The following is a 19,346-nucleotide window of genomic DNA, read 5'->3' as shown; positions in this document are numbered from 1 at the left end:
TAAGAGTAAGACAGCTCCAGAGTCGTGTCCTTGGCTATAAAAACTTTGCTTGCAGACAGAGTGACCTCTGGTCTCTAAGCCACTGCAACCCTCCAAGCAGCATGATACTTTATACACAGGCTCAGTCCCGAATGGCACCTTATTCCTCTGTGGTCCTCTGTAGCTCAGCTGGTAGAGCACAGCGCTTGTAACGCCAAGGTAGTGGGTTCGATCCCCGGGACCACCCATACACAAAAAATGTATGCACGCATGACTGTAAGTCGCTTTGGATAAAAGCGTCTGCTAAATGGCATATTATTATTGTATTATTATTATTCCCTACATAGTGCACTACTTTTTACCAGAACCCTATGGAAAGTTTTGGAATATATAGTGACTCAGGTACCATTTGCAACAAAATCACAATCACCACAGTCCCCATCCCACTGGGAACTATCACAGTCATTACCAATGTGGTAGCCCTATACAATGTGTGAAAAACAGCTAGTGCCTCTCCAATTACATAAGGAAATGAAACATCCAAATATGTATCAACAGAGAGCAGTCTTGTTAATTAGCAGATACAAGTGTCTTTTTTAATCATTTGGACCGCCTGCTAGTCATGGCGAGACAGCTCTTTCGGAGATAGTGCCAAGTAATGGCTGCTTTTTTCCTTATTAAAACGGGAGGAAAAGACTGAACATCAAACAATGACGCTAAAATAATGAAGACAGCTATGTCACCGCATTGCAACCCAGACTTGGTCTCCCATCTATTTCACTGGCTACGTTCCGAATGGTACCCTACTCCCTACATAGTGCACTACTTTTATCCAAGTCCCATAGACCTCTGGTCAAAAGTAGTGCACCATGTACGGAATAGCTATTTGGGACATAACCACTGTCTGAGAACTGTCTGGTCTCACAATGTTTCAATATGTGACGTTTCGGGGGAAAAAAATTGTCTGAATGATTCTGGATTATCTTGACTATTTTGTGTATTATATATATAGATCCAATTGAGTAAATTTAAATATTTTTTTAAAACTTTAAAAACAAATCTGCAGGACTGATATAGGCATTGCTCTCTCCCCTGACTTCATTCAGAGAAAAGAGCATTTGTGCCAGCCAGACAGATAAGTGCAGTGTACTGTACAACTAGACGACTAATACATGAGAAGTGTGCTGGAGATATACACTCATAGATCACTGCCCAAGCTACAGTTCCTTCCACCGAAAAACAATGGGCAATTTCTATTTTCCCTCCCTACTCCTCGTGTCACGTTTGCTTTATTTGTGTATATACCCATCTTTATTGCTCCAGCCGGATGACTGGATTGTGGAGATCATGGTGGGGTAATTCATCACAATGCAAGATGGCAACATAAGTGTCCGAGATGGCTGCTCATACATCATTGCCATGTTTGCCTGTGGATGATTCAATTTCAGGTTTGTCATCAGGTTCCCACAGATGGGGCGCAGAGGGCCAGTAGAGTTTAATGTGTACGGGCGTATGTGTGCACGTGTGTGTGTGCGCAAGCGTGCGTGCGTGTGTGCGTGTGTGTCATATCCGAGGTGCAGTAGGTGTTGATTTGTGTCTTATTGCAGGAGATCCAGCAGGGGACACTGGAGAGAGCTTGTACAAGTAGAAGTATTGGTTCCCAACACATTGTTAGTAATGTTTTATATATGTAGACACATACAGTAATTGGAATATTGATGGGATTATTCACCCATAAACTTCCAGATTTTGATTAAATGTTGATTAGATGGATAAACCTGTAATAGGCCATCCTTCTAATTATTAGGGTATTTTTTTTGGGGGGGGGTGGATCAATTTGATTCACATTGCCAATTTAAACATTTCTAAAGAACATGGATTACTGATAATGGAAATGCCCCCCATATATTTGTATTCCCCAATAAGAAGCAGTGCAAAAGGTAGTTCCAAATGGGTAGAAAGAGGCTCTGAAGGCCACCATGGACACGTCTAAAGTCAGCTGTATTTCTATCATTCATGCAGCAATCAAAAAGACACCGATGACACACACGACACTGATCCTGCATGGTGCATCAATTTCACTAGGAGGACTGAGAGCTAGCTGGCTTAAGTTTGACAGACTAATTGCGTTTATCTTGGCTCTCTTCCGGTGGAGACATCTCTCTGCCTGTCTTTTTATGAGTTATTGTTTGCTGATCTTTCTCGCAAACTCATTGAGTATTCACAAATAATTGGTTTCCTTCTAAAGAAAAATCCACAAATGTGACTTTGTTCAAAGGATTTGCTGTGTGCCTACAGACTCACCCCTTTGTTCATTTGCAGCGAGCTAAGAAGACCTTCCCAGTGTGAGGGCACACTAAATGTCTAAATGTAGGACTTTATTTTCTCCTCATTGCTACTAGTCTTGGAAGAGAGTGAAAAGTCCCCAGAATTGAAAGAGTATCATACAAATTATATCTTCACTCTGACGCTCTCCAACGCTCTCTTCAAACATCGGACATAAAATAACTCCTGTCAGTTCGATCAATCAGGAAACGTAAAGTAACAAAAGGTTGAGAATTTGGCAGATACTTTTCAAATAGTAAAAATATACAGTAATAGTCAGATGTTTGGACACACCTCGACTAACCTGTGCCCCGCACATTGACTCTGTACCGGTACCCGCTGTATATAGCCTCGCTACTGTTATTTTACAGCTGCTCTTAAGCAATAAATAGATAATAAAAAAATAAAAATAGCTAAACACTTATTCTTTGTCAAAACTGCATTGCTGGTTAAGGGCCTGTAAGTAAGCATTTCACTGCTGTATTCGGCGCATGTGGAAAATACAATTTGATTTGATTTTGACCTACTCATTCAAGGGTTTTTCTTTATGTTGACTATTTTCTACATTTTAGAATAATAGTGAAGACATTAAAACTATGAAATAACACATATGGAATCAGGTAGCAACCAAATAAGTGTTAAACAAATCAAAATATTTTATATTTGAGATTCTTCAAAGAAGCCAACCTTTGCCTTGACGACAGCTTTGCAAACTCTTGGCATTCTTTCAACCAGCTTCATGAGGTAGTCACCTGGAATACATTTCAATTAACAGGTGTGCCTTAAAAGTTAATTTGTGGAATTTCTTTCCTTCTTAATAAGTTTGAGCCAATCAGTTGTGTTGTGACAAGGTAGAATATAGCCCTATTTGGTAAAATATCAAGTCCATATTACAGCAAGAACAGCTCAAATAAGCAAAGAGAAACGACAGTCCATCATTACTTTAAGACATGAAGGTCAGTCAATTCGGAAAATGTCAAGAACTTTGAAAGTTTCTTCAAGTGCAGTCGCAAAAAACATCAAGCGCTATGATGCAACTGGCTCTCATGAGGACCACCACAGGAAAGGAAGAACCACAGTTACCTCTGCTGCAAAGGATAAGTTCATTAGAGTTAACTGCACCTCAGATTGCAGCCCAAATAAATGCTTCACAGAGTTCAAGTAACAGACACATCTCAACATCAACTGTTCAGAGGAGACTGCATGAATCAGGCCTTCATGGTCGAATTTCTGCAAAGAAACCACTACTAAAAGGACACCAATAATAAGAAGAGACTTGCTTGGGCCAAGAAACACAAGCAATGGACATTAGACCAGTGGAAATCTGTCCTTTGGTCTGATGAGTCCAAATTTGAGATTTTTGGTTCCAACCGCCGTGTCTTTGTGAGACGCAGAGTAGGTGAACAGATGATCTCTGCATGTGGGTTCCCACCATCAAGCATGGAGGAGGTGGTGTGATGGTGCTTTGCTGGTGACGATGTCTGTGATTTATTTAGAATTCAAGGCACACTTAACCAGCATGGCTACCACAGCATTCGGCAGCGACACGCCATCCCATCTGGTTTGCGCTTAATGGGACTATCATTTGTTTTTCAGCAGGACAATGACCCAACACACCTCCAGGCTGTGTAAGGAGAGCGACGGAGTGCTGCATCAGATGACCTGGCCTCCCCAATCCCCCGACCTCAACCAAATTGAGATGGTTTGGGATGATATGGACTGCAGAGTGAAGGAAAAGCAGCCAGCAAGTGCTCAGCATAGACTACCGTTCAAAAGTTTGGGGTCACTTAGAAATGTCCTTGTTTTCGAAAGAAAAGCAATTTTTTTGTCCATTAAAATAACATCAAATTGATCAGATATACGGTGTAGACATTGTTAATGTTGTAAATGGCTATTGTAGCTGGAAACGGCAGATTTTTTATGGAATATCTACATAGGCGTACAGCGGCCCATTACCAGCAATGATCAGTCCTGTGTTCCAATGGCACGTTGTGTTTGCTAATCCAACTTTATCAATTTAAAAGGCTAATTGATCATTAGAAAACACTTTTGCAATTATTTTAGCACAGCTGAAAACTGTTGTGCTGATTAAAGAAGCAATAAAACGGGCCTTCTTGAGACTAGTTGAGTATCTGGAGCTCAGCAATTTAGGGTTCGATTACAGGCTCAAAATGTCCAGAAACAAATTTCTTCTGAAACTCGTCAGTCTATTCTTCTTCTGAGAATTGAAGGCTATTCCATGTGAGAAATTGCCAAGAAACTGAAGATCTCATACAACGCTGTGTACTACTCCCTTCATAGAACAGCGCAAACTGGCTCTACCCAGAATAGAAAGAGGAGTGGAAGGCCCCGGTGCACAATTGAGCAAGAGGACAAATACATTAGAGTGTCTAGTTTGAGAAACAGGCGCCTCACAGGTCCTCAACTGGCAGATTCATTAAATAGTACCCGCAAAACACCAGTCTCAACGTCAACAGTGAAGAGGCGACTCCGGGATGCTGACCTTCTAGGCAGAGTTGCAAAGAAGAAGCCATATCTCAGACTGGCCAACAAAAAAAAAAAGATTAAGATGGGCAGTCTGAGATATGGCTTTTTCTTTGCAAATCTGCCTAGAAGGTCAGCATCCCGGAGTCGCCTATTCACTGTTGACATTGACACTGGTCTTTCTATGCTTGACATCATGGGAAAATCAAGAAATCAGCCAAGAAAAATGGTAGACCTCCACAAGTCTGGTTCATCCTTGGGAACAATTTCCAAACACCTGAAGGTACCACGTTCATGTGTACAAACAATAGTACATAAGTATAAACACCATGGGACCACGCAGCCGTCATAGCACTCAGGAAAGACACAAGTTATGTCTCCTAGAGATGAACGTACTTTGGTGCAAAAAGTGCAAATCAATCCCAGAACAACAGCAAAGGACCTTGTGAAGATGCTGGAGGAAACGAAAAAGTATCTATATCCACAGTAAAACGAGCCCTATAATCGACATAACCTGAAAGGCCGCTCAGCAAGGAAGAAGCCACTGCTCCAAAACCGCCATAAAAAAGCCAGACTACGGTTTGCAACTGCACATGGGGACAAAGATCGTACTTTTTGGAGAAATGTCCTCTGGTCTGATGAAACAAAAATATAACTGTTTACCCATAATGACCATCGTTATGTTTGGAGGAAAAAGGGGGCTGTTGCAAGCCGAAGAACACCATCCCAACCGTGAAGCACGGGGGTGGCAGCATCATGCTGTGGGGGTGATTTTCTGCAGGAGGGACTGGTGCACTTCACAAAATAGATGGCATCATGAGGAAGGAAAATTATGTGAATATATTGAAGCAACATCTCAAGACATCAGTCAGGAAGTTAAAGCTTGGTCGCAAATGGACAATGACCCTAAGCATACTTCCAAAGTTGTGCCAAAATGGCTTAAGGACAACAAAGTCAAGGTATTGGAGTGGCCATCATAAACTCCCTGACCTCAATCCTATAGAAAATGTATGGGCAGAACAGAAAAAGCGTATGCGAGCAAGGAGGCCTACAAACCTGACTCAGTTACACCAGCTCTGTCAGGAGGAATGGGTCAAAATTCACACAACTTATTGTTGGAAGCTTGTGGAAGGCTACTCGAAACGTTTGACCCAAGTTAAACAATTTAAAGGCAATGCTACCAAATACAAATTGAGTGTATGTAAACTTCTGACCCACTGGGAATGTGATGAAAGAAATAAAAGCTGAAATAAATCAATTCTCTCTACTATTATTCTGACATTTCACATTCTTAAAATAAAGTGGTGATCCTAACTGACCTAAGACAGGGGATTTTTACTAGGACTAAATATCAGGAATTGTGAAAAACTGAGTTTAAATGCATTTGGCTAAGGTGTATGTAAACTTCCGACTTCAACTGTAATTGTAAAAGGGTTTTCTAATGATCAATTAGCCTTTTAAAATGATAAAATTGGATTAGCAAACACAACGTGCCATTGGAACACAGGACTGATGGTTGCTGTTAACGGGCCTCTGTACGCCTATGTAGATATTCCATTAAAATCAGCCGTTTCCAGCTACAATAGCCATTTACAACATTAACAATGTCTACACTGTATTTCTGATCAATTTGATGTTATTTTAATGGACAAAAAAATTGCTTTTCTTTCTAAAACAAGGACATTTCTAAGTGACCCCAAACTTTTGAACGGTAGTGTATGTGGGAACTCTTTCAAGACTGTTGGAAAAGCATTCCAGGTGAAGCTGGTTGAGAGAATGCGTGTGCAAAGATGTATATACAGTATATATGTTGTTATTGTTTCTTAAGTTAAGCTCCCCTCCTCTTTATCCTCATTTACAGTGGCAGTTCTCAACAATGCTCTAACAAACACAATGGATGGCGTATTAAAAGTAACTAGTTGGTTGTTTCCAATGAGCTGTCATAGAGCTTCCACTGTAATCCCCTCACCCTGTAAGCACAGAGATTCTGCATTAGCCTGTGGATGACAGGTATTTAGGAGAGGTCACTGGGTGCTAATCCTGCATTCACATACAGTGGCTTGCGAAAGTATTCACCCCCCTTGGCATTTTTCCTATTTTGTTGCCTTACAACCTGGAATTAAAATGGATTTTTGGGGGGTTTGTATCATTTGATTTACACAACATGCCTACCACTTTGAAGATGCAAAATATGTTTTATTGTGAAACAAACAAGAAATAAGACAAAGAAACTGAAAACTTGAACGTGCATAACTGTTCTCGGGGTGATGAGAGTTGTTGGGTTTGCGACAGACATAGCATTTTCCTTGATGGCCAAAAAGCTCCAATATGTTTGGGGAGTCTCCCCGAACACCAAACATTTCCTTATTTTTTTCTTTAAGCAATGGCTTTTTGTCTGGCCACTCTTCTGTAAAGCTCAGCTCTGTGGAGTGTACGGCTTAAAGTGGTCCTATGGACAGATACTCCAATCTCCGCTGTGGAGCTTTGCAGCTTCTTCAGGGTTATCTTTGGTCTCTTTGTTGCCTCTCTGATTAATGCCCTCCTTGCCTGGTCAGTGAGTTTTGGTGGGCGGCCCTCTCTTGGCAGGTTTGTTGTGGTGCCATATTCTTTCCATTTTTTTTATAATGGATTTAATGGTGCTCCGTGGGATGTTCAAAGTTTCAGATATTTTTTTATAACCCAACCCTGATCTGTACTTCTCCACAACTTTGTCCCTGACCTGTTTGGAGAGCTCCTTGGTCTTCATGGTGCCGCTTGCTTGGTGGTGCCCCTTGCTTAGTGGTGTTGCAGATTCTGGGGCCTTTCAGAACAGGTGTATATATACTGAGATCATGTGACAGATCATGTGACACTTAGATTGCACACAAGGTCTGAAGGTAATCGGTTGCACCAGATCTTATTTAGGGGCTTCATAGCAAAGGGGGTGAATACACATGCACGCACCACTCTTCCGTTATTTTATTTTGTAGAATTTTTTGAAGAAAAATAATCATTTCACTTCACCAATTTGGACTATTTTGTGTATGTCCATTACATGAAATCCAAATAAAAATCAATTTAAATTACAGGTTGTAACGCAACAAAATAGGAAAAACGCCAAGGGGGATGAATACTTTTGCAAGGCACTGTAATACCCAACATGGCTTCATGTAAGAAATGCCCTATTTAGACCAGAGGAGGCTGGTGGGAGGAGCTATAGGAGGACATAATCATTGTAATGACTGGTATGGAATAATAATAATAATCATCCTAATAATAAATGTATTATCTATAGTTATTTTCATTACAAACAAGAATCTTAAAGTCACTTTGAACACAAAAACAAAATGTAGGGATCTGGCAGTTCATGGTTAATGGTCTTCCACAGCTTCAAATGTCTTGAGGCAGTTCAGAAAGGAATATATGGAACGTTATCAAACGTTTCACTCAGGGTAATTAATTCCATTCCAGCCATTACAATGAGCCTGTCCTCATATTGCTCCTCCCACCAGCCTCCTCTGATGTAGACCCATAGTAACCCAACCATCACTTGGGTAAAGAATAAGCACCGTTTTCAAGTGTTTTGTGCTCTTAAAATGTTTATATTGGCAAACTTTGTGCTTTCCGAGGGCAGTATTGCAGACATAAACTATGGCCTATCCTTTGAGTTTCCCTACAGCAAATGATCCAGTGTTAAATCAACACTGAGAGAGTGGGACCGTACACAAACTGGAACCAATGTTAAATTAGCACACTATTTAGTGTTAAACCTTATACAAATATTTCCCAGAGTGCCTTGCCTTTTGAGTGCATTGTAGAGTTACCACCCATGACTGTATTTGTTAGTGACAGAGACACGATTGTCGCGTTCATCAATTTCCGGTTCTATGGACTTCACCAAGTGATATCCAGAGCGAATATGTTATCATATAAAATATATTTAATAGTGATGGGGAATCGAGCTTCATGAAACATTGAGGTTTTCCAGCCAATTGTGTCGAAAATAGGTTCATTACCGGAGACTTCGATCAACGCAGTGTACACTAGAGGCACCTGCTGGTCAAAATAATTTACAGCACCAAGTTAGTATAGATGACTTCCTACACTCCGTAGCACATGTGCAGCATAGCCTTTTTGTCTTCTACCAAACCAATACCAAACCAATTTGTTGGTTGTTTGACGAAACAAAGCTTGACATCATTGATCTTATGCTTGCTTTTGTTGCCTATTTTCTCTTGTCTATTTTTGATTTAATAACTGATTGACTGCTTATGATTTATTGACAACATTTATTGAATTGATTAACTTGAATGCCTTTTGAATTATGTCAATTTATTTGTTTTTTCCTAAATTCATTACAGTTTACAATGTTCAACAAATTCAAATTCAATGTATTATTAATTTAAAATTCCCAACGATACTTCCTCCACACGTCTTCTGGTGTGGTGATGAATGGTTCCTGGTTCTGCTCTGGTTCTGTGAGAGGGATAAGTGTAGAGGATGTAAGGGAGAAAGGGATGGAGAGGGAGCAGGGGGGTGTTATGTCCATAGGCCTGGTATGGTGGCGGCAGGTAGCTTAGTGGTTAAGAGCGTTGTCCAGTAACCGAAAGGTCGCTGGTTCTAATCCCCGGGCCGACTAGGTGAAAAATCTGTTGATGTGCCCTTGAGCAAGGCACTTAACCCTAAATGCTCCTGTCAGTCGCTCTGGATAGTCTGCTAAATGACTAAAATGTAAAATGGTGTTGGAGCAGGAGCTATGTGGTGGCAAGGCTGGACGCTGGAAGACTGAGGTAACAAACGGGGCCCAGATCCACCTGGCCATGGAGAACTCACAGTTTGTAGGTGTGTTCAGTGCGAGTACCTCCATGAGGGCAGCTCTTATTACGTAACTTGTGGCGTCTATAGATGGATTCCCTAGTAGGGAGGCAACCATGAACAGCCGTCTGGGGAAAGTCCTTCTGTTCGGAGTGTATTGTCAAGGTCATGGTGATGGGTTATTGGGGGGGAGGTCCAGGTCTGGTGTTGGCTGTGTCATTGCAGATTTGGATGAGTGCCTGTTGAAAACCTGTACTGTCTTGGTGATGGGAGGTGTGAAGGCGTTTCAAGGGGTCTGGACTGAGGCTGGCTGGTTTGCTGCTGTGTGGGATCAGGGGCCGTTGGTGAGTAAGGAGGGGAAGAAGATTTCTCTGAGAGGATAGGGGGTTTGGCGGGTCGAGTTTGCTGGCATCGGGGTTTGGGTTCTTGGGTGGTCTTCTTGTCTGGTCTCTTGTTGGTCTGCTGTTTGTCTGGTCTTTTTCATTTAGTAATTTTAGTTCAGTTGGGTCGTCGTCGTCGTCATCTAAGAACTTGAGTAGTGTGGTGAGTGGGTTTTCCGGTTGTATGACCTCTCTCAAAACCAGGTTCTGAAGAAATGGCCCCCGTTTCCCACACAGGTTGCAGGAGCATGTGGAGGTACAGTCTGAGATGGGGTGGTTGTCTTTACAGATCTCACAGATGATGGCTGTGCAGGCTACTGCCAGATAGCCCAGGCATGCCATAGTATTGGACAAAGCCTCTGCTGTTTCCCAGCATGATGGTGCTGGTGAGGTGTTGGACTCCGCACACTCAGGTTGCGTCCGGTCTTCGTGCCCCAGTCCAGACATTGTATTCATCAACGACCCTCCTAGCCGCTGACTTGAGGGTGGCGAATGTGCTTAGCCTAAGGTCGATGTCCACACGCGGGAATCCAATTAGCATAATACAAAAATCCCCATCAAAATCTGTCTAGAGATATTGTTTTAGCACTGGATGCGTCTCAATCCACCGTATCCGCCTATGTCGCACTTCCCCACCTGCGGTGAAAGGTGACAGAGCTAGAGCGTTGTTTGTCAGACCATGAGACGTCCCGAAAATCGGTTTGGCCTATAACTCCTCTATGGAAAGATGAGACTCTCACGATGGTGTTTTCCGTTTTGCTCTACGATCATCCCAAGTGTCAGGAGACTCATCTGAAGTCGGTTGGACAACTTCTGTCTGTAGCGTCCAAACCCTTTGGGCTACTTTGGGCACACTAATATGAGCCCTCTGTGCAAAGGTGAGAATCTCACGAACACGTAATGCCCAAGGATGCCCACAGGCCTCACAAGACTCGTCTGAAGGTCCCCCGGTACCAGATGAAGAAATGAATGCTAGTATACAGTGCATTCAGAAAGTATTCAGATCCCTTCCCTTTTTCCACATTTTGTTACGTTACAACCGTATAATAAAATGTATAAAATTACATTTTTTTCCCTCATCAGTCTACACACAATACCCCATAATGACAAAGTGAAAACAGGTATTTAGACATTTATACAAATGTATTAAAAAAAATCCACAATGTACCTTTTCACTTTCCTGTCTGACTAGCAGTGACAATAGACTACCAAACCTGACTCACCCATTAAGAGGGTTGCAAATTTCCTCGCTATGGGCTGCCAGCATTCTGCTCTTGTCTTAGTATTTTCTTTGAGAAGTCATATACAGACAAATAAAATCAGGAAGTATCGAACTACACTGTTCTCTCACACTGGCTGCTCTGACAATGCAGGAGACAAGCTAGGCAGGAGTGTGCACGGCATGTCTACTTGTGGAACAGAATGTGGCTATGAAAGAGACTTCCCTGGCATATAGAAAGAGAGAGCACTAAGAAGAAAGATGTGGAGCGACTAAAAAATAGATAGAGGCTGGGTTTTGTGTTGGATGAGACCTCTGAGATACAGGTTCTTCGGAAAGTATTCAGACCCCTTGACCTTTTCCACATTTTGTTACGTTACAGCCTTATTCTAAAATGGATTAAATCTACACACAATACCCCATAATGAGAAAGCGAAAACAGGTTCTCATAAATTTTTGCAAAGTCTATTCCAAATAAAAAACTGAAATACTTTATTTACATAAGTATTCAGACCCTTTGCTGTGAGACTCGAAATTGAGCTCAAGTGCATCCTGTTTCCATTGATCATCCTTGAGATGTTTCTGCAACTTCATTGGAGTCCACTTGTGGTAAATTCAATTGATGCGACATGATTTGGAAAGGCACACACACCTGTCTATATAAGGTCCCACAGTTGACAGTGCATGTCAGAGCAACAACCAAGCCATGAGGTCGAAGGAATTTTCCGTAGAGATCCGAGAGAGGATTGTGTCGAGGCACAGATCTGGGGAAGGGTACCAAAAAATGTCTGCAGCATTGAAGGTCCCCAAGAACACAGTGTCCTCCATCATTCTTAAATGGAAGAAGTTTGGAAACACCAAGACTCTTCCTAGAGTTGGCCGCCCAGCAAAATTGAGGAGGTGACCAAGAACCCGATGGTCACTCTGACAGAGCTCCAGAGTTCCTCTGTGGAGATAGGTGAACCTTCCAGGACAACCATCTCTGCAGCACTCCACCAATCAGGCCTTTATGGTAGAGTGTCCAGATGGAAGCCACTCCTCAGTAAAAGGCACATGACAGCCCGCTTGGAGTTTGCCAAAAGGTACCTAAAGACTCTCAGACCATGAGAAAGAAGATTCTCTGGTCTGATGAAATCAAGATTAAACACTTTGGCCTGAATGCCAAGCGTCACGTCTGGAGGAAACCTGTCACCATCGTTACGGTGAAGCATGGTGGTGGCAGCATCATGCTGTGGGGATGTTTTTCAGCGGCAGGGACTGGGAGACTAGTCAGGATCGAGGGAAAGATGAACGGAGCAAAGTACAGAGAGATCCTTGATGAAAACCTGCTCCAGAGCACTCAGGACCCAGACTGGGGCGAAGGTTCACCTTCCAACAGGACAACGACCCTAAGCACACAGCCAAGACAACACAAGAGTGGCTTCGGGACAAGTCTCTGAATGTCCTTGAGTGGCCCAGCCAGAGCCCAGACTTGAACCTGATCTAACATCTCTGGAGAGACCTGAAAATAGCTGTGAAGTGACGCTCCCCATCCAATCTGACAGAACTTGAGAGGATCTGCAGAGAAGAATGGGAGAAACTCCTCAAATACAGGTGTGCCAAGCTTGTAGCATCATAACCAAGAAGACTCGAGGCTGTAATCGCTGCCAAGGGTGCTTCAACAAAGTACTGAGTAAAGGGTCTGAATACTTATTTAAATGTGATATTTCCTTTTCTAAAAACCTGTTTTTGCTTTGTCATTATGGGGTATTGTGTGTAGATTGATTAAAAAACATCAATTTAAGAATAAGGCTGTAACGCAACAAAATGTGGAAAATGTCAAGGGGTCTGAATACTTTCCGAATGCACTGTATATGGAGTGTTCAAGAGCACAGTGGTCTCCATCATTGGGAATTAGAACAAATATGGAACTACCCAGACTCGGCCTAGAGCTGGTCGTCCGACCGAACTGAGCAACCGTGCAAGAAGGACCTTGGTTAGGGAGGTGACCAAGAACCTAATGACCACTCTGACAGAACTACAGACTTCCTTGGCTGAGATGGGAAAAACCTGCCAGAAGGACAACATTCTCTACAGCACTTCACCAATCTGGGCTTTATGGCAGAGTGGCCAGACGGAAGCCAATACTGAGAAAAAGACACATGACAGCATGCCTGGAGTTTGCAAAAAGGCCCCTTTAAAGACTGACAGCATAAGGCAAAAGATGCTGTGGTCTGATGAGACAGAAATTGAACAATTTTGCCTGAATACAAAGCGCTGTGTCTGGCGAACACAGCGCATCACCCATCTAACACCATCCATACCGTGAAGCATTGTGGTGGCAGCATCATTCTATATAGATGCTTTTCAGCGGCAGGAACTGGGAGACTGGTAAGGACGCAGGGAACAATTAATGGAGCCAAATACAGGCAAATCCTTTGATGAGAACCTGCTTCAGAATGCAAATGACCTTAGACTGGGGCGAGAGATTTACATTCCGACAGGCCAATGACACCAAGCATACAGCCAAAGCAACACTGGAATGGTTTCAGAACAAGTCCTTGAGTGCCCAGCCAAAGCCCAGACTTAAATCCCGTTGAAAATCTGTGGAAAGTCCTGAAGACTGCTTTTCACCGCCACTCCCCATCTAACTTAACAACACTTGAAAAAATCTGTAAGGAAGAATGGGAGGAAATCCCCAAATCCAGATGTGCAAAGCCGATACAGACATACCCAAGACGACTCAAAGCTGTAATAGCCACCAAAGGTGCTTCTACAAAGTATTGATTCAGGGGTGTGAATACTTACTAAATATTTATATAATTAATTTCTAAAAACATGTTTTCACTTTGTCTTTAAAAAATCTACCTGCGTGGCATGCTGGGAAATATGATACTGTTGGGGTGTGGTTTCAATAGTGTGCAACTGCAGCCCACAATTTGGGGCGTTCCTGCATTAACGCCACCTACTGTGCTGGAGTGCCCCTGACTCCCGCCTGTCCTAGCTTAAAAATTGACCAATGGAAGTAGATGTAGGAATGCCCACATGTACATACAGTTGAAGTCAGAAGTTTACATACACCTTAGCCAAATACATTTAAACTCAGTTTTTCACAATTCCTGACATTTAATCCTAGTAAAAATTCCCTGTTTTAGGTCTGTTAGGATCACCACTTTATTTTAAGAATGTGAAATGTCAGAATAATAGTAGAGAGAATGATTTATTTAGGCTATTATTTATTTCATTACATTCCCAGTGGGTCAGAAGTTTACATACACTCAATTAGTATTTGGTAGCATTGCATTTAAATGGTTTAACTTGGGTCAAACATGTGGGGTAGCCTTCCACAAGCTTCCCATAATAAGTTGGGTGAATTTTGGGCCATTCCTCCTGACAGAGCTGGTGTAACTGAGTCAGGTTTGTAGGCCTCCTTGCTCGCACAGGCTTTTTCAGTTCTACCCACACATTTTCTATAGGATTGAGGTCAGGGCTTTGTGATGGTCATTATGGCCAAACAGTTCCATTTTTGTTTCATCAGACCAGAGGACATTTCTCCAAAAAGTACGATCTTTGTCCCCATGTGCAGTTGCAAACCGTAGTCTGGCTTTTTTATGGCGGTTTTGGAGCAGTGGCTTCTTCCTTGCTGAGCGGCCTTTCAGGTTATGTCGATATAGGACTTGTTATACTGTGGATATAGATACTTTTGTACCTGTTTCCTCCAGCATCTTCACAAGGTCCTTTGCTGTTGTTCTGGGATTGATTTGCACTTTCGCACCAAAGTACGTTAATTTCTAAGAAACAGAACGCGTCTCCTTCCTGAGCGCTATGACGGCTGCGTGGTCACATGGTGTTTATAGTTGCGTACTATTGTTTGTACAGATGAACGTGGTACCTTCAGGTGTTTTGAAATTGCTCCCAAGGATGAACCAAACTTTGATTTTCCCATGATGTCAAGCAAAGAGGCACTGAGCTTGAAGGTAGGCCTTGAAATAAATCCACAGGTGCACCTCCAATTTACTCAAATTATGTCAATTAGCCTATCAGAAGCTTCTAAAGCCATGACATCATTTTCTGGTATTTTCCATGCTGTTTAAAGGCACAGGCAACTTAGTCTATGTAAACTTCTGACCCACTGCAATTGTGATACAGTGAATTATAAAAGTGAAATAATCTGTCTGTAAACAATTGTTGGAAAAATTACTTGTGTCATGCACAAAGTAGATGTCCTAACAGACTTGCCAAAACTATAGTTTGTCAACAAGAAATTTGTGGAGTGGTTGAAAAACAAGTTTTAATGACTCCAACCTAAGTGTATGTAAACTTCCGACTTCAACTGTACAACGAGCTGAAACAAGCCACCTGCGATTCCCAACAAGGCAGCTTCTTGTTATTGTTGCTAGCTATCTGACCGTTCAGAATCATAACAACTGCCACATCGATGCGCATGCATCATTTTCGTGACGTTGTCAGTTAACCTGTCTATAACACTCACAACACATTTTACCTCAACACTGAGATTTTAACACCCACACATTTGATGTGTGGTCATTGATGGTGGTCATCTTCAAGATACATGTGCCCCACTTCCAAAGAGATGAATCATTATGGCGATGATGTTAAAAATAATAATGAAAAGGTTGATGATGGTGACAATGGGGACTGTCAACATGTTCTGTTATTTCTGATTGGTTGGACAACAATGAAAGCTAACATAAGTGAGCAATGTTCACCCAGCATGCCCCCTAGATGCGGCCATGTACATTCGAATTGTCATATGAAGACAGCACCTGTGTTCTTTACAATAGGTAATGACCAATTTAACATGTACGGCCTACCATCCAAGCTTTCCCCTTCCATAGAAAATAAAATCCATAAGACAAGACAGTAGGTGCACTACGGAGATTCTCCATATCTGGGGCAAGGGAAGGGCAAAAATGACAAAATACAATTACAAAATACCATAAAGATCAATGTATCCAAATAAACTACAAAATACTTGTACTTTCTAATGTATTTAATAAAAATACATGTATTTTGTATTTTAAAATACATTTGCAAGTAGTCAGCCCGAAAAGCTACAACATTCACAGCAGTGTTGTAGTACTTGAGACCGGTCTCGAGACCACATATTGAGTGTCTTGGTCTTGTCTCGGTGTAGGATACATTTGTACTCGGTCTTGACTCGATCTCAGACCGTGAGGACTCCTAATTTCTTCCCGAGACCAGCGGAGTTAAAAACTCATAATTATCAGCTCCCATTCAGTCAGCGCATAAACGCTTCGTCAGGCCAAATATATACACTATTTTCTTAAATCATTAATATCTTAACAGCCTTATCTATTATAGACATATTTGCGCAGCGGCGAACCTATAGGCAGGCCTTCAGTGTGTGACAGGTTCGTGATTCTGAAAGGACAGCAACCGTAAAACCAGAGCACTCATGTAAGAGAGTGCACTTTTTGTAAAACACAAAAGGGCCAGTGGTGTAGTGGAGGGTATATGCAGGTATAAACAGTATACCCAGTTTTTTATACTCACTTCTTAATCCCTACTGATGCGTATCAAAGTAGTGTAGAGGAGGTATGACTTATTCATTATGTAAGTAGTACAATAGAGAAATCCTTCACATGCGCACCTCACACATAGCCTAGTTTCAGCGGAATATCATCTGCAGGCAGCAAGTGTGCAGCTTTCAACTGGTTTTGGCATGGAGCAGCTCCCAGAAGAATGACATCGGCAGCCGGTAGGGTAGGAAAGACATTTCAACTTATGATATCTACCAGTAAATAATAACTAAGGCAACAATGGTTATGCAAACCAGGTATTGAAAAAGTTTAGTCTGAAGTGTTGGTTAGTAGGCTATTAGTGATGTGCAATTGTCATCATGTGCTGTTTGCATCAGGAGCGTAGACATGGATGGGCCTGGGTGGACACAGGCCCACCCACTGGGGAGCCAGGCCCTGACAGGCCCACCCAATCAGATTGATGACGTTTAAGCATTGTTGTGTATTGTTTTCTATTTTTAAAAAGTGTAATTTTGAGAGTGAAAATCTGAAAAATCTTAAGGAAAAAACTCAGGAAAAAAAAAAAACAGGAAACCGAGGATCTTTCACACAGGGTGCTTTTCTTTTGCTCGGCGGGCAGTATGGGAACATTTTGGGGGAAGAATCAGTATGCCCACTTCTTCAGGCACCACTACACCACTGCATAGGGCTGATGGAAAGACAGCAGTCAAGCACAGCATAATGTTAAATGATAAGCAGTCCATCAACTCAGACATAATAAGCCAGTAGGTCCCAATCATAATAATTCAAAAACATATAAAATTACCAGTTTATGCTACAAAACCAACTTAAGAGGTTTTAAAATAGGTTATATTTGACTCAACGTTCCATGACGTACACTAAGGCATTGTTGGCAGAATAGATGGATGCTGTTCAATGCATGATTAATATAATTCACCAATACATTTCTTGGTAGTCCCGAAAAATATTGCTATCAGGTTGTAAATCACAGCTGGCCTGGTACATTGTTTGCTGCCTCCATTCGGGATGCACCGTTTTGGTTTCAATTACTCAATATTCTGGACAAAATTCACATCACATGTCAGTCATAACGTGGCTAATAGGCTAGTGTATCTATTTATGTAGGAAGCTAAAAACACGGAGACTAATGTTAGCTAGATAGCTAGCTAGCTGCTAGGAGGATGTCATGTCATGCCATTGGAGGAGTGGTTGAGTGACTAACATTTTCCCCTTATATCATTTTTCGGTGGCTATACACAGCTAGAGATACAGGTGTCATTTGGTTAGCTTGCAAGAACTTGAAGGAGTGTTATCCAGTTAACATAGCTCTTGTGTTAGCAAATTCACTCTGGCTATCTACTCCGATTTCAGAGCACTCTCCTCTGAGTGTGCCAGAGCGCAGAACAATATGACCGGTGTAATTAAACATAGGCAAAGTAATAGTTAGTCAAGAACGCTCTAGATAATATGTAGCGAGGAGTGGTCAGAGTATGTTGTTCTCTCATTTGTGTCTGGAAGTAGCTAGCTAGCAAGCTAGTCAATTTTAGCCAGTTAGCTTGGGTGCTTGGTTGGGACAAACATGCATTGGCAGGCAAGCTGCAGAAGGATGAGAATGCTACAATTTTCCATTGTTTATCAGGTTTGAGAGGTTTATCAAATGTTTCTTTGTTAGATTTTAGCTCATCTTGCTCTGGCTAGCATTATTTGTTGATCTTGTTGTTGTTGATGTGCATAACTGAGGGAGAGAGAGCCTACCTTTTCATGGTTGTTTGATCAATTGGACTGTTAAGTTCCCAAATGTAAGAGGACTCCCATGGTGTTTTCATATTTGCAGAAATCCATTCAGGTGTATTTTGTAGCTTTTGGCAAATGCGTTCTAATGATCTAGTCATGCTGTTGCAACTGCCTGTAAACACACAGTCCAGTTCAAAGTGAATGATGGCAGGCCCCTGTGGCGAATGGCTTGTTTGTATAAGGGCCTACTGTAGCTCTGATGGCTATAGTGCACGTCTGTGCATTTCACAAATGCCTTAGTATATCTAATAATTTATGAAAATGACCATATCTAAGAGGTCGCTTGTCAGAAAATGTTTTTAAAAAGTGTCATATTCTTCCTGGGCGTGTAAATGAACATATTTGAATAACATTTCGTGTTGCTAAAATACTGTCAATTCCACTTTACATGCAACAATATTTCACACACATGTTATTTTCAAAGCGAGGCTAACAACAGCAAGCCTGTTACAATAAAAAACAATGTTCCACTTACCAGATGATGATTATTTGAAATGTAACTTCTTGTTGAAAGACGTTAACAAATTAGCAACAACAACCTATTTGATAACACCCGCTGCAGCCGTTGAAAACTAGCTAACAAAAGCTAGCTAGCTAGCTAGACCGTGGGAAAACTACTGCTTGCTATTGTGCAGTGTCCTGTTGGCCTTCAAGAAGGTAGAAGTTCCATACGTTTTTGTAAAAACGGTCCCACCCATTAAGTCAAAATGTGATTGATTGATTCCACTGTCACTCCAACATTTTGCACTAATAGAGTTGATTGGCAGATTTAGCTTCTGATGACCTAGCCAATGGCTGGCTTAACTAGCTAGATTTATCTCCCCAGTGACCAGCAAAGAAAAATCCTGATTGGATATTTTTTTCTCT

General features: G+C 41.8%; 1 protein-coding gene across 1 annotated transcript in view; it reads right to left on the bottom strand.

The window, feature by feature from the left end:
* LOC121549970 (cadherin-10) overlaps positions 1 to 19,120 on the bottom strand; it is a 110,886-nt gene extending 91,766 nt beyond the window's left edge. Inside the window, exon 1 of the mRNA XM_041862001.1 lies at positions 18,955 to 19,120. The gene's annotated coding sequence lies outside the window, so the exon portion shown is untranslated. The remainder of the gene's footprint in view (positions 1 to 18,954) is intronic.
* Between the last annotated feature and the right edge of the window lie 226 nt (positions 19,121 to 19,346).

Source organism: Coregonus clupeaformis, chromosome 34 (assembly GCF_020615455.1).
Source record: "Coregonus clupeaformis isolate EN_2021a chromosome 34, ASM2061545v1, whole genome shotgun sequence".
NCBI classification, from domain to species: Eukaryota; Metazoa; Chordata; class Actinopteri; order Salmoniformes; family Salmonidae; genus Coregonus; species Coregonus clupeaformis.
Note: the sequence above shows the minus strand (reverse complement) of the source record. Positions and strands in the feature narration are given on the sequence as shown.